Below are 15728 nucleotides of genomic sequence, written 5' to 3'. Positions count from 1 at the left end.
ATCCCGCCCCCCACCACATTACCACACACAATCCCGCCCCCCACCACATTAACACACACAATCCCACCCCCACCACATTACCACACACAATCCCGCCACCCGACCACATTACCACACATAATCCCGCCCCCCACATTACCACACACAATCCCGCCCCCACCACATTACCACACATAATCCCGCCCCCCACCACATTACCACACATAATCCCGCCCCCCCACATTACCACACGAGGCTCCGTCCCCACACATTACCACACGAGGCTCCGTCCCCACACATTACTGTTGTGAATTAGACTTTTTGGCTCCCTCTTGTGGTTACTAGTGATATGACTATGGGATTGTCTTTCCTCAGTTTGGCACCCACCTGGATAGTTAGTCCAGGGGTGTTGCTATATAAACTTCCTGGATCCTTAGTCCAGTGCCTGGCATCGTTGTAATCAGATCCTTTCTGTTTGCTCCTGTCTGCTGCTCCTTGTTCGTGCAAAATTAAGCTAAGTCCTGCTTCTTTGTTTTTTTGGTTATTTGCTTGCTCTTATTTTTGTCCAGCTTGTACTAAATGTGATTCCTGACTTTGCTGGAGGCTCTAGGGGGCTGGTGTTCTCCCCCCGGGCCGTTAGACGGTTCGGGGGTTCTTGAATATCCAGCATGGATATTTTGATAGGGTTTTTGCTGACCATATAAGTCATCTTACTATATTCTGCTATTAGCTAGTGGGCCTCTCTTTGCTAAATACCTAGCTCATTCTTACGTTTGTCTTTTCCTCTTACCTCACCGTTATTATTTGTTGGGGGCTTGTATCCAACTTTTGGGGTCTTTTCTCTGGAGGCAAGAAAGGTCTCTCTTTTCCCTTCTAGGGTTAGTTAGTTCTCCGGCTGGCGCGAGACATCTAGAACCAACGTAGGCACGTTCCCCGGCTGCTGCTATTTGTGGTGCTAGGATTAGATATATGGTCAGCTCAGTTACCACTGCCCTATGAGCTGGTTTTTTGTGTTTACAGACTTAGTAATTATTTCTGAGACCCTCTGCCATTGGGGTCATAACACATTACCACACGAGGCTCCATCCCTGCACATTACCACACGAGGCTCCGCACCCACACATTACCACACGAGGCTCCATCCTCACACATTACCACACGAGGCTCTGTTCCCACACATTACCACACGAGGCTCTGTCACCACACATTACCATACGAGGCTCCGTCCCTCCACATTACCACATGAGGCTCCGTCCCCACACATTACAACATGAGGCTCCATCCTCACACATTACCACATGAGGCTGCGTCCCTACACATTACCACACGAGGCTCCGTCCCCACATATTACCACACGAGGCTCCGTCCCCACATTACCATACGAGGCTCCATCCCTCCACATTACCACATGAGGCTCCGTCCCCACACATTACAACACGAGGCTCTGTCCTCACACATTACCACATGAGGCTGCGTCCCTACACATTACCACACGAGGCTCTGTCCCCACACATTACCACACGAGGCTCTGTCCCCACACATTACCACACGAATCCAGTTTGCTTTTGATTTTACACTGTTAATAAAATGTATTAGTATTATTCAGATTTGTAATTATTATTATTGTTATTAACTTCATTTTAAGTTAATTTACCACCTGTGTAAGTGCTATTGAATGTTGTCATTATTTACTTTAGTTTAATCACTAGCAGCGTTAATTAGATAGCAATGAGCATGCCGAGCGTTAGCTGTCTGGAAACAGCTAGTACCCTTTATAAAGTGAATACATTCAGATGTTTTGCTAATGTATTTAGTGAATACACCAGTGCCCCCAATCAAAGAACTCAAGACAAAATGCTGAGACACTGCTGCTGTTGTAGATAAATTAGGGTTCAGAAAACCCCATAGTAGTTGAACAGTGACCATAATAAAATATGCAATGAGTCTATTCACTATTAGTATAAAGAAGACAATTGCTTAAAAAGCAATATCATACACCAAAGACAATTGATAGAAGCAACAAGCAAAATTAGAATGAAAACCTGAGGCCGATCTCTTTGCATTAATATGCTATATCTAGATACTGATATATAGTGAAGAGTCTGGACTATAAATGCCTTGTATATTAATTATTATTTTCTTTGGCGTTAGCTTTATCATGGTCTTCCACCGTTGTTTATAAATGTGTTGTCTTTTTTTGCCTTTGTAATTGTTTTTAATCATGTTGTGCATTGTTATTTGTTTTTGTGTCATTTGTATTGCATAAAATTATACTTTTTATAAGGTGATCCCATAGCTTTTGCATACTTCTTTTTCCTGCGTCTTGATAACATATGTATAAGTATGCGCTAGGTGGGCTCCTATAATTGGGTGGTGCCCTCAAATTCACATAAAAGGTCGTGACTGTATAGCATGGCTGGCACCTGCCCTGGTTGGAGCGGGCTCACCACCATACACCTGCACCTGCTCCATGATGTAGTAGTATTGTATGTCATGCTGCTCATTTTCTTTGCTACCTGCTCTATTGTGGCTAATTGTGGTAACTCAGTGTAAGCACCAGGCTGTCAGAATTGTGGAGGCCATTAGAAGCCACATGCCAATTAAAAATGGTATAAATAATAATAAGCTTAGCCTCCACAACCTTCATAAAACACAAGGCAGTCAACTAGTTGGCAAGCTAATATGTATTGAGGTCTCCAAACTTTCTCCTTAAGACAGTCATACGGAGGAATTACGGTGAATAGAGATGGTTTTGTTTGCCAAGGGTTCCTTTCCCTAAAAGTAATTTTTTATAGAAAGATCAGAAGTCATTCAGTGTGGTAACTATGTAATAATATGGGCCATCTGCATGGGGGCAGATATTTTTCACAACACTATATTGGTTTAGGAACAAACACTGTAACCTAATTTGATTTAGGCTTTGGAGGTAGGAATGTTGAGGATTAGTACATTAGATCCAAAGTTATAACCATTCTAAAATCCTGTATGAGTTATGAAAATACTAGAAACAGTTTCTTTAAAAAAAAAAAAATAAGTGGAGAATTTGTTCTGTGTTCATACATCTGTATCAAATTTCTCTTTAGGTATTCTGAAAACATAAATGGATAAAAATGACCATAATTGAATCATAGAAAAAAATCTTGTTATGCACTATATGAAATTTACAGTCAGCAAGTTCCTATGAAGAGTATTACATTCATGACAGCATTACTGGTAAGACGACTGCGACTAAAAATATATCCCAAACTGCAGTATCGTTTAAAGGGATGGAAACTGCTTAGCTCTCTGCCCACAGCTAAAGATGTCATCTTATTTTGTCCAGCACCTTAGATGAATCATCTGTTTTCTTCTGCTTGGATGTTTAAAACAGGTATTAGGCTTTCAGCGCCTGACAATGGACACTGGAGGCTAACATTAATGTTATAAAACAAAGAAGAAAAATATTAATGATCTACTTCTACATTATAGTAAAAGTGATTTCTCTTCTCTTTTACTGTTAGAAAGTTATAGTAGTTTTATATTTTCATCTAATGGAGCAATTTATCCAAAAATTGTGGGATAAAACATGACGTAGTACATAATAATTTTAACACCAATGCTCTGTAGTGTGGATGGTTACTTCTTGTCTCAGTGTTCTCTATGGTAACCTCCCACAGACACTTACCTGCCAACTTATGCTTTGGTACTTGAGCATTAGAGGTTTTCCACAATTAATTTCACCCACTTTCATATGTCCTAACCCTTCCTAACAATCACTTTTCTAATGTACTCCTATTACCTGCCTTGCCCCTGTAAACTCATCTCTGTGTCTGAGTCATCTAGACACTCCAAAGCTTCAGCAGGACCCGAGCGAAGCATGATCTAAGCTCGGTCATGTGTGACGCAGACTGACTCTGTAGATACTTTGATGCCCAGTCCCTTCAGCTGACAAGCCCTGTAATATACTTTCTAATAATGAACAGCACATTGCAGCGCTTGTCAGCTGAAGAGACGGCACTTTAAAGCATTGGCAGAATCCGGGCGGAGGAGGAGAGTGACGTTTAATCTGAGCATGCCAGCACAGACTGCTGTGACTCCCAGAGGTCGCCTAACCCCAATCCCCACCCTAGCACCTACCTTAAGACTCTGAGAAGTATCTAAAGTAACATGAAAAAGTATTTGCCCCTCATACAATTTTTTTGTATTTTTACTAATTTGTCACAATACTTTTCATCCATATAAATTTAATGCAAGATAAAAATAACACAAGTAAATGCAGTTTTTAAATGATCATTACATTTACTGAATGTAAATATTTATTTAAAACCTATATAATCTGAGGGCAAAAAAGTTTTTCAATCCTAAACCTAAGAATTGCTTGTGCAACCAGTAGCATTAACAACTTCAATGATTAGCATAGCTTGTGAGTAGCTTTTACAATGCTTTGGATGAATATTGTTTGGCTTTTTTTTTGCAGAATTATTTTAATTCAAAGGGCTTTTGAGTGTGAACTGACATTTTAGGGTTTTGCCACAGGATTTGAGTGGGATTCAATGTAAGACTGTGACTTGGCCACTCGAAAACCCTTTGTTTATTTTGATCCATTCACAAATGGACACGATTGGGCTTTGAATTATTGTCCTGCTGCATAACCATAACCCAACTGTGTTTGAGCTTTATGTCACAAACTGATAAACAATCTTCTTAAGGATTTTGAAAGAGATCAAAATCCATGGATCCTCCAATTATTATGGCAAGTCATCTAGGTCCTGCAGGAGAAAAGCAGCCTGTAAGATGACTGTTGGTAAGATGTTCATATGGTGAAATATGGTGTTATATTTATATAACCAGAATTTGGCAAGTCGCTCAAATTGAATTCACATTGATTTATATTTAATGCAAACCAAATGTGTTTTAGTATGCTCTGAAGTTTCTACATGTGGAAAAAAAAATTATAATATTTACCTTTTCCTGGCCCTTATCTTGACCATGTAGCTCCCCGCATGGTAGCTTTGGCCAGGTCTAGTCATTCAGGTCTCGTCAATCAGGTCTCACACACCCACTTGGCCTTGCAATGTCCTGTGAATATTAATATTTGTTTTTAACCCCTTCCCAGCCCTTTTGAACCTATCAAAATGAAATGCAACCAGCCTTTCTGTTGTATTCAATTGAATCAACTGGCAAAAAAATTGAATTTTCAAAATCTGTATTTTTTTCTGAAATTCTAAGTGAATTCTATTCAATTTGAAGTGATTCACTAATGTATTTAAAAAAAAAATCCACATGTGATTCATCAGTTTACATACTATTATCCTAAACATTTTGGGAGACGCCTACAAGCATTTTGGTAAATTAGATACAGATACAGTCTTTGACCATTTGTGAGTGTTATATGCATTTATTTAATTGAGGCAAGTATCATTTTTTGTATTATATGCATTTATATAATTGAGGCAATACTTGTTGTTCTTCAGACGTTTGTTTAGATTTTTTGTGGCGTCTTGAATCAGTCGCCAATGTGCTTTTGGTGACATTTTTAGTAGGCTAGCCACTCCTGAGAATGTTAATCACTGTCCCAAGCTTTCTCCATTTGTAGATGGCTATGATCTGTGCTGCTTTTTAAGATTTTTGAGCCTGCATCACATTTCCAGACAGATCTGAAGCAATTTTGTCTGAATGTGTCTAGCAAATTTGGGATTAATTTGGTAAGCATGACAGAAATGAATTGTTCAAATAGGCCACATCGATCGGAAAAGCATTTTACCTTCAATAAATGAAATAATCATTTAAAAATAGCATTTTGTGTTTACTTGGGTTACCCATTTTTTATGTAAAACAAAACTTGTCACCAGATTCATGCTGACCGGACCATAGGCAGCATGAATCCAAAACTGGCTGTGTGAGTGCAGCCAGGTATATTTTCCTCTAAAATTCTGATGTCTCAAAGTAAAGATACTTTGAAATGCCAGCGAGGGACTAATAATTGACTCAGCTGACTAGTCCAATGTGGTCCCAAACAAGCTTCTCCGTGTGTATCAGGAGATACCTGTAAGTCACAGGGAGCAGTGCAAAGGGAAATCAATCCGGGATGGACCAGTCAGCTGAGACACATAGTCCTTTTTTAGCATTTCAAAGGAAAACATAGCTAGCTATTATCATGCAGTGGTTGTTCGGTCAGGACAGGTTCCCTTTAAAAGTAATTTGACTATCTTGCTGTAAGATTATTATGCAAAAATACAGTAAATTGTGAAGGAGCAAACACTTTTTCCTAGCAGTGTACCGGTAGAGAATTAGTGTTATTTATTTTGTATACTTAACAACTGATCCAATGTATCTAAAAATATAAAAGCAACTTTGAAAATAATGTTCATTAAAAATATATTACTATTTGTATAGGAGTCCTATGCAGACCTACAGAGTGCATGAGATTAGTGTAACAATCAGCGCTGGACTAACCCACCAAAGTAGGTTTCTTAAATGGACTGGATAAAATGAAGGATCCATATTACAACAAGGTCTCAGACTTTTGGAACAATCATTTAATCTAATGCATTTTTTATTATAGGTTGGTACACAAATGATCTATTAGATATTACCAATGATATGTCCTGCAAGTGCAAGGCACATATTCTGTAGAGATGGAAGACAGTCCGTCAGAGTCATTTCCTTTGTGGGGCTCAAAGAGTCTCATTTTAATGCTACAATGCCAAATATTGATCCTGTGGTCTATGTCAATTTTTTTCATACGAGGAGGGGTGAAGGTAGCCATCCTTTTGCTCTAATGGGTTCAGTTCATAAATAACTGGTATTAATGTAATTACAATTCCATGTATAGTTGTACAATATTTATAAAATAACTGTTAATGTAACATAAACCAAAAGAGATATTTAACCTGATTTAGACAATTTTGGAGTCCTTTCTTTTTTTTTTAATTAAAAAAGTGCTTAAGATTTCCAAGCCTAAGTTTATTTCTTACCACATCTGCAAGTTGATATCGAATTACTTTATTTTACAGTCCCTGCTCCCTTAGATCCTCTCTCCTTTTTATGCCTTGATAGCTTCGGCACCGTGTAGTTAATATGCTTTCGGAGCACTCTCCACACTAATAAATGAAAAAAGGAGTAGCAATAAATTTATGGACTGCGGATTTGAACAAGACTAGCTCCTTTACTGGTTATGCACTAGCAAGCTTTACAGCTCATTAATTACCATCTCTAATAAAGTTTGACAAAATTATAACCTTACAGTGCAAAATGCTTTAATATATGCATTTCTCTAACTTTGGAATCTTTCTGCATGTCTGCTCTATAAACCTATAGAATGGTTCAGTGACTTGTTGTTAACTTTCTTCGTGAAGTAAAAAAAATCTTAGATCTGTTTTATAAACTAATGAAAGAGAAAATTGATCACCTAACATCCTGTTTGGGCTTAGTGTTTATTTAATGGTGACATATCTGTTTATGTTAGCCGATAATTCCTGATGATATTATTTTACTTTTATGATGAACCGAATAAGAAGTCCAATCCAATGCTGTCAACATAGCAGAAAATCTATATTACCAGTTTGCATGTGAAGTTTTGCATTTATGTAAGGCGATAGGTCATATCAAACACAACATGAAATATTTCCTAAGAGACACAAAACTTTAAAGCAGTTGTTTAGGATTAGAAAAAGATTACAGCATTATTCTAGAGAAGGTCCCCCATCTGTCCATTGATTGCATGTGATAAGGCTGTATTATACAGCTGGCACCTGCCTGTAACAGCAATAAGCGCAGATAAGCTCCGACTTCTTCTGTTAACCCTTTCAGACAGCAGCATTTAACCCCTTCCCGACATGCGCCGTACTAGTACAGCGCATGTCGGGTCCCCTGCTTTGATGTGGGCTCCGGCGGTGAGCCCACAACAAAGTCGCAACATGTCAGATGTTTTGTACAACTGACATGTGCACGCAATAGCGGCGGGTGAAATTGTCACATGACCGGGTGTCGGCGATGCATCAGGATGGTAACCATAGAGGTCCTTGAGACCTTGAGACCTCTATGGTTACTGATGCCGGCCTGCTGTGAGTGCCCCCCTGTGGTCGGCGCTCATAGCAAGACTGCATTTCTGCTGCATAGCAGCGATCTGATGATCGCTGCTATGTAGCAGAGCCGATCGAGTTGTGCCAACTTCTAGCCTCCCATGGACGCTATTGAAGCATGGCAAAAGTAAAAAAGAATGTTTTTAAAAATATGAAAAACAAACAAAAAAAAAAGTTTAAATCACCCCCCTTTCGCCCCATCCAAAATAAAACAATAAAAAATCAAACCTACACATATTTGGTATCGCCGCATTATGAATCGCCCGATCTATCAATAAAAAAAAGCATTAACCTGATCGCTAAACGGCGTGGCGAGAAAAAAATTAGAAACGCCAGAATTAAGTTTTTTTGTTCGCCATGACATTGCATTAAAATACAATAACGGGCGATCAAAAGAACGTATCTGCACAAAAGTGGTATCATTAAAAATTTCAGCTCGGCACGCAAAAAATAAGCCCTCAACCGACCCCAGATCACAAAAAATGGAGACACTGCGGGTATCGGAAAATGGCGCTTTTTTTTTTCAGCAAAGTTTTGAATTTTTTTTCACCAGTTAGATAAAAAATAGCCTAGGCATGTTTGGTGTCTATGAAATCGTAATGACCTGGAGAATTATAATAGCAGGTCAGTTTTAGCATTTAGTGAAGCTAGCAAAGAAAGCCAATCAAAAAACAAGTGTGGGATTGCACTTTTTGCAATTTCACCGCACTTGGAGACTTGGTAAAAACAATGGTGTCTTTCAAAAGTACAACTCGTCCCGCAAAAAATAAGCCCTCACATGACCATATTGATGGAAAAATAAATAAGTTATGGCTCTGGGAAGGAGGGGAGCGAAAAACGAAAACTCAAAAACAAAAAAGGGCCACGGCGGGAAGGGGTTAAAAGGGGTATTCACGAGTTATTAAATTGTGTTAAACAGCAGGAACAAGTATGCAATTCACTTATTTGATCCGGGAGAAAACAGAAAAAAGCAATCACCCGCACCACCGCATGAATTAAGAACTTTGTCGGTCACAGCTGGTCCTTAGATGTCGGGTGCATAAGGCCTCAGAGACTATCAATGTAATGCACAGAAAAAAGAGAGAAAAAAAAAATGCGAGGCTGCACTCACCAATCTTCATTTGCAGGTGTATTTATTAAGAAGAATCTTCACGGCATCGGGGGTGAGTACATGCAGGGGAATGTGCAAGCGGAACGCATGTACTCACCCCCGATGCCGTGAAGATTCTTCTTAATAAATACACCTGCAAATGAAGATTGGTCAATTCACTTATTTGTTCAATCTGCTGTCAATCTCCTGCATGGGCGTGGGGAGCAGTGAATATTAATTCTTTTTAATAGTGGGCACATGTGATTGCTCAGCCGCTGCAGGAGCCGGCGGCTATGGCTAACAGTGTGCTGCCTATTTAAGGCTACTTTCACACTAGAGTTTTTCTGTAGACGTCTAAATGCGTCGTTTTGTGTAAAAAACGGATGCGTCAAAACTAGTGAAAAACGGATGCAACGCATACAGCATTTAGAAGGATCCGTCGCAAATCCGCTAAACGGTTCCGTCGAAATACTGTATGCGTTGCATCCGTTGCATCCGTTTTTACGACGGATCCGTTTTTAAAATGGGAGGCTCCCAAATTTGATTGGCTACTGGAAAATATGGAAAACTATATAGTGACTGTTTTTACAGCCCATCTTTGAGGGTTTTAGTTTGTGGCAGAGATGGAAGGAGTACTTGGTAGGATTGCGAGTGTGGTAACTGACATGATATTTGAGACGAATCGCCTGGATATTATAGTGCGGGAGAAGGAGGCGGCAGCAGAAAGACGGAGGATGCTTCTGCAGCAACGTCGACGGAGAGGACTCTGGATACATCCGATAAATGAACTACGGATGACCAGGGGTGTCCAGTCCACTCTCTACCTGGAGTTGCGGCACAACCCAGACAAATTTTTTAATTATGTGCGGATGAGGAAGGAACATTTCGATTTTTTGCTGGGAAAACTAGAGGATGTCATCCAAAGGCAGGACACTCGGATGAGGCTTGCCATCACACCGGCGGAGCGGCTGATGGTGACCCTGCGGTAAGCCTCTTTTTTTATGTCATTGCTCATATGTAATGTGATATTACATACTGCAGAAAATACTGCGCTGAAACATTGCGTCGCATTTTCTGCAGTATTTAATTCTTTTATTGTTTGTGGACTTTCCACTGCCTTTTTTTATGTCATTGCTCATATGTAATGTCATGTAACATGCTGCAGAAACTACTGCACTGAAACATAGCGTTGCATTTTCTGCAGCATGTTATTTTTTATTTTTTTGGGCCATTCCACTGCCTATTTTTTATGTCATTGCTCATATTTAATGTCATGTTACATGCTGCAGAAACTACTGCGCTGAAACATTGCGTCGCATTTTCTGCAGCATGTTATTTTTTTATTGTTTGTGGTCATTACACTGTTTTACACCTGTTTCATGCAGGTTGTATTGTGCGTCCTTACAGAACCAAAATGTCCACAGTGCCATTTATTGAAACTGTACCATGAAACCAAAAATTTTAAATGTTGGTCGGTGCAATTTTTTCTAACATATTTTTTTTTTCAACAGCTTCCTTGCTACGGGTGAATCTCTGACTTCACTCCATTATCAATTCCGGCTTGGCATTTCCACAATTTCCGGGATAGTGAAAGAGACCTGTCGGGCTATCTGGAATACTTTACAGCAGGAGTATATCCCCCAACCATCAATGGACATCTGGCTGACAAGTGCAGAACAGTTTGAGCAAATGTGCCATTTCCCAAATTGTGTTGGTGCCGTTGACGGGAAACACATCAAGATTGCTAAACTGGCAGGAACAGGCTCTGAGTACTACAACTACAAGAAATACTTCTCCATTGTACTCATGGCTATAGCAGACGCCAACTACAAATTCCTGGCTGTGGACATAGGAGCCTATGGACGGTCCAACGACTCTCAAGTTTTTAAAAACTCTCCAATGGGCCGTTGCTTTCATGGAGAGACATACGATTTCCCGCCAGCCAGACCACTCCCGGGAACCAGTGGACCACCCATGCAATATGTATGTGTCGGTGATGAAGCTTTTCAGCTATCGCCGCACCTACTCAAACCTTATGGTAGCCGGGACTTAAACCGTACAAAACGGTTATTTAATTACCGCCTTACTAGAGCCAGAAGAGTCGTCGAGTGTGCTTTTGGCATACTGACGGCAAAGTGGAGAGTTCTGCTGACTGCAATAAAACTGCAAACCAAAACAATAGACTAAGTTGTTAAGGCCTGTGTGGTGCTCCATAACTTTATACTGTCCAAGGAGCCTGTTTCCGTCAATGACGAAGAATTGGAGACAACCTTGTGGGATTACCGCAGCAGCTGTGTTCGATTCCACAGGTTCTGTTACCAGGATGAGGGACCAGTTTGCAGATTATCTTGTGTCACCTGTTGGGCGGGTTCCATGGCAAGACACCATTGTGTGACATGTTTTTATGTTTCATGTTTTTCTGTATATTTAAAAATTGTGTTTACACCACCCCAAAAAAAAAAAAGAGTAAAAAAGTGTGGTTTTCTTGGGATTAAAACCCAATTTGTTATACCTTTCAAACGTGTGGTGTTTATTGTTATTGTACCTTTTTTAAAGTTACCATATTACCTCAATGAATGCACATACACAAAGAGTAGATTTTAAATCAAACTGGATTTTATTTTTGTTTAATTTTTTTTAACCTTTTTTTTTTTTGGTTGGTAAAAAACTGTATCATTATTTTTTATTTTCAACTTATTTTCTTTAACTTTTCATAAATAAAAAGTAACATTACACTTATAAATTTTCAAAGTGTGGGGTGGAGATACTAGCGGAGGAGGGGCTGGAAGGTTGGACCACGTCGATAGGTGGGGAAAGCCTACTTGGTTGGGGTGCAGTGGAAGGGGGGGTAAAAACAGGAGGCTGACCAGAGGGGGGTGGTGTTGGGGTAGGGGGAATACTTAATGGGGAAGGAAAGCTGGGCAAGGAAGAAAAGAGTGGGGAAGGAATTTGGTTTGTGGGCCGGGATGGGAATTGGGACTGGGTTGGGTATTGGGACTGGGTTGGGTATTGGGACTGGGTTGGGTATTGGGATTGCCGTGGGTATTGGGAATGGCTTTGGTAATGGGGGGCCTGGTGTGGAAATGGGGCCTGGTGTTGAAATGGGGCCTGGGGTGGGGCATAATGTGTAGATGGGGCCTGGGGTGGGGCATGGTGTGAAAATGGGGACTGTGGTGGGGCATAATGTGTAGATGGGGCCTGGGGTGGAAATGAAGTGGCTGTGTGGGGAGGTGTGGGGGTAGTTTGGGATTCGTGGAGGACCTTGAGTAGAGCATCATGGCAGCTATTCATTACCCGCATCTGTTGCTCAAAAGAAAGCTTTTCCATGCTCCTGAGCATGGATTGAAAAATAAGATTGGATGGAGATTGACTTACATCTGAATGCAGCCTATCCAAGAGACTGCTGGTTTCATGGCTTGTCTCACTGATGCGTGATTGCACCATGTTGAAACCAGCAGTCACTTGCTCTCCCAAAATTTTGAAAGAGCTTTGGAAGGCGGCATTCAAATATAAGAATTCAGGAGAATAGCTCCTTTCCTGACCCCTCTGTCGCTGCCGCCACGAACCTAATGGTGGTCTAGAGGTGGCAGGATCAGAGGGGTGAGGTAAAGGGAACGCTAACTGTTGAGCATCAGATTCGAGTAAGGAAGGCTGCAATTATGCTCCTGTGCTTGGGGCAGATGAAGTGGAGGGGACAGAGGGGTCAGAGGAGGGGTCAGAGGTGTGGGGCCTACTGACATGGCCCTTGGTGACGGACGCTTGAGAGATCGCTCCAGAGGTCTCCAAGGAAGATGCAGGCGCCCGATGGCTGGAGAAGGTGCTGTGAAAGAAAAAACAAAAACAATTAATATATTGATATCAAAAAGCCCTGACTGAAAAAAAATAAGTTAGACAGGTTAACATGGTTATTAGTGGGCTGTTGAATACTTACACTCTACTCAGCATGGTTTGCCTGAGGAAGGAGAGGGCAGGGCCGTGTTTATACCGACTCCTCCTTCCTGCTGAGCCACTCGGGGCCTGCATCTCCAGGTTAAACTCCCTCTTGAAGCGATCCCTCAGTGACCGCCACCGCTTCCTAACCTTTCCACCTGTGAAGCGAAGAATGGAAAGGAAAAAAATTGTTAAATTCAATACATTACATTCAGCTCAAAACATCACTGAAAAGTGAATACTTACATTCTCTGCTCTGCTGCTGTGGATGAAGGTCCTCCCACCTTGGCAACACATTCTGGCATACTTCCTCCCAGAGCCGAAGGGTGACATGGGTGTCTGCATGCCTGCGGTCAGCCATGTTCCACAGCGGCTCCCGCTCGTGAACCTCCTCAATGAGGCGGTCCACATCGATAGTGTCATCGAGTTCTTCTGCGGGAGCACGCTGTGAAGACTGCGAAAACAAAGAAGAATAAAAACAAAAAAATTAGTACACTGAAACACTAAAGTACCAATACAATCCCAAAAAAATAACAACTCACTGATGGCCGACTGCGGCGACGATTACGCCGACTCTGGGAGCGGCTGGGAGAACCTTCACGGTGTTGTGGATGTGCAGCAGCAGCAGGAGACTGCAAAAAAGGAAAATAATTATCTTTAATGTAGGCATATGTTTTATGTGTTTAGTTACGTATGAAAATCTGTTTTGTGTTTGGTGCAGTGTGATGTGTGAAGCAACTACTTACACTTGGTTCCTCCACAACTTGCATCTCTCCACCCGTCTCGTCCCCTTCTGATAGCCCCTCATCTGATTCAGCTTCCTGTTGAAACATAATTTATGCATGTAGTGATTAAAAAAAAAATTAAATTTTAAAAATACATTTACAATTTTTTGGTAAACTTACCGATACACGCTGTTGCTGTGGAGGAAGGCTGTCAGAAGAGGACATTGTGGCTGTGGGATGGCCGGAGGCTGTGGTCCTGGTGGGATGGCCGGTGGCTGTGGTCCTGGTGGCTCTGTAAGTTAAAAGATACTTGCAATCTGCTCTACACATTGAAGTAGCAGATTTGGGGTCTTCAAAACTTACTTTTAAAGATTAACAGATGTGGTCCTGGTGGGATGGCCGGTGACTGTGGTCCTGGTGGGATGGCCGGTGGCTGTGGTCCTGGTGGCTCTGTAAGTTAAAAGACACTTGCAATCTGCTCTACACATTGAAGTAGCAGATTTGGGGTCTTCAAAACTTACTTTTAAAGATTAACAGATGTGGTCCTGGTGGGATGGCCGGTGACTGTGGTCCTGGTGGGATGGCCGGTGGCTGTGGTCCTGGTGGCTCTGTAAGTAAAAAAGACACTTGCAATCTGCTATACACATTGAATTCGCAGATTTAGGGTCTTCAAAACTTACTTAGAAAAAATTACACAGGTGGTCCCTGTGGGATGGCCAGTGCCTGTGGTCCTGTGGGATGGCCGGTGGCTGTGGTCCCTGGTGTATCTGTAAGTATAATGGATTTATAGTTAGACCACCCCCCAAACTACGTAATGTTTAACAATAACCACCCTGCTAAAATGATGTGATAAATGTTCATGAAGGTGAACACCCAAACCCAAAAACAGGTGCACCTAAACAATTCAATGTACAAAAAAAAAAATAATAATTAATTTGAAATGTGAACCCACCATGTAAAAATATATTTACCACATTTTATTTTCAAAAATCACCTCCCCAAAAAAAACGTTAAAGTATTACCTTTATTAAAAAATAAGCCCTCAACCAACTCTGTATTGCATGTGTGGCCATTTGTACATACACCAGTTTCAAATTTACCTTTATGAAATGATACTACGGAAATTTTTTCAAAAAAGATTTTATTAATTTTTTTTTCTTTTCTTTTTTTTTTTACATCACAATTAGGAGCTAAAATGCTCTTTATTTTAAATACAAGTACATCAACTGGGAATGGTTTCAACAGTAATAAAAAATCAAAAATTTTTAATTGAAAAAAATAAATAAATACACACGCTCACACATTTAAACCACAAGCTGCATACCACTAGACTGGGCAAAAATACATCCGATTTAAAAAAAAAAAAAAAAAAAACTTTTTAAGAGAAACAAAAAAAACAAAACACACGCTCACACATTAAAACCACATGCTGCACATAACACAATACTTGATAAAAATACATCCAATTAAAAAAAAAAAATAGAATTTTAAAAACACACACAACACACACGCTCACACATTGAAGCCACATGCTGCACAGACCACTATACTTGGTAAATACATCAGAAAAAGGGAATTAACCAAAAGGCATGGACGCATGCACATGCAATCACCAAGACGTACACAAACATGCCTCAAAGCACACAGATGCAAGCACACGCACAAAAGCACACAGGCGCAGGCATACCAAGCATAACACATGAACAGGCATAAGATTGGTGAAGGCATAAGGTGCAGACAGGTGAAGACATACATACAAAAGCACACAGCAGTACGAAAATACACACACACACACAAACACAAGAGCACATAGGCTTTATGCAAACACACACAGATGCACAAAGACACACAGGCGGACCCAAACACAAGATGCATACACACATGTTATGATCCTTAGTGGCTGAGGATCACAGAACTAACGAGCTAAGTAACTGAACATAG

The 15728-nt window shown here is 40.7% G+C and overlaps 1 long non-coding RNA gene across 1 annotated transcript; it reads right to left on the bottom strand.

Annotated features, from left to right (window-relative positions):
* Window positions 1-13250: 13250 nt before the first annotated feature.
* Window positions 13251-15036, bottom strand: LOC143793935 (uncharacterized). The gene is made up of 4 exons (XR_013220341.1): window positions 14151-15036; window positions 13968-14079; window positions 13809-13883; window positions 13251-13694 (listed from the first exon to the last, which is right to left on the bottom strand). It is a non-coding gene; the product is annotated as an uncharacterized LOC143793935 (long non-coding RNA).
* Between the last annotated feature and the right edge of the window lie 692 nt (window positions 15037-15728).

This window comes from Ranitomeya variabilis, chromosome 1 (genome assembly GCF_051348905.1).
Source record: "Ranitomeya variabilis isolate aRanVar5 chromosome 1, aRanVar5.hap1, whole genome shotgun sequence".
In the NCBI taxonomy this organism is placed as follows: Eukaryota; Metazoa; Chordata; class Amphibia; order Anura; family Dendrobatidae; genus Ranitomeya; species Ranitomeya variabilis.
This window is presented reverse-complemented; position numbering and strand designations above follow the sequence as displayed.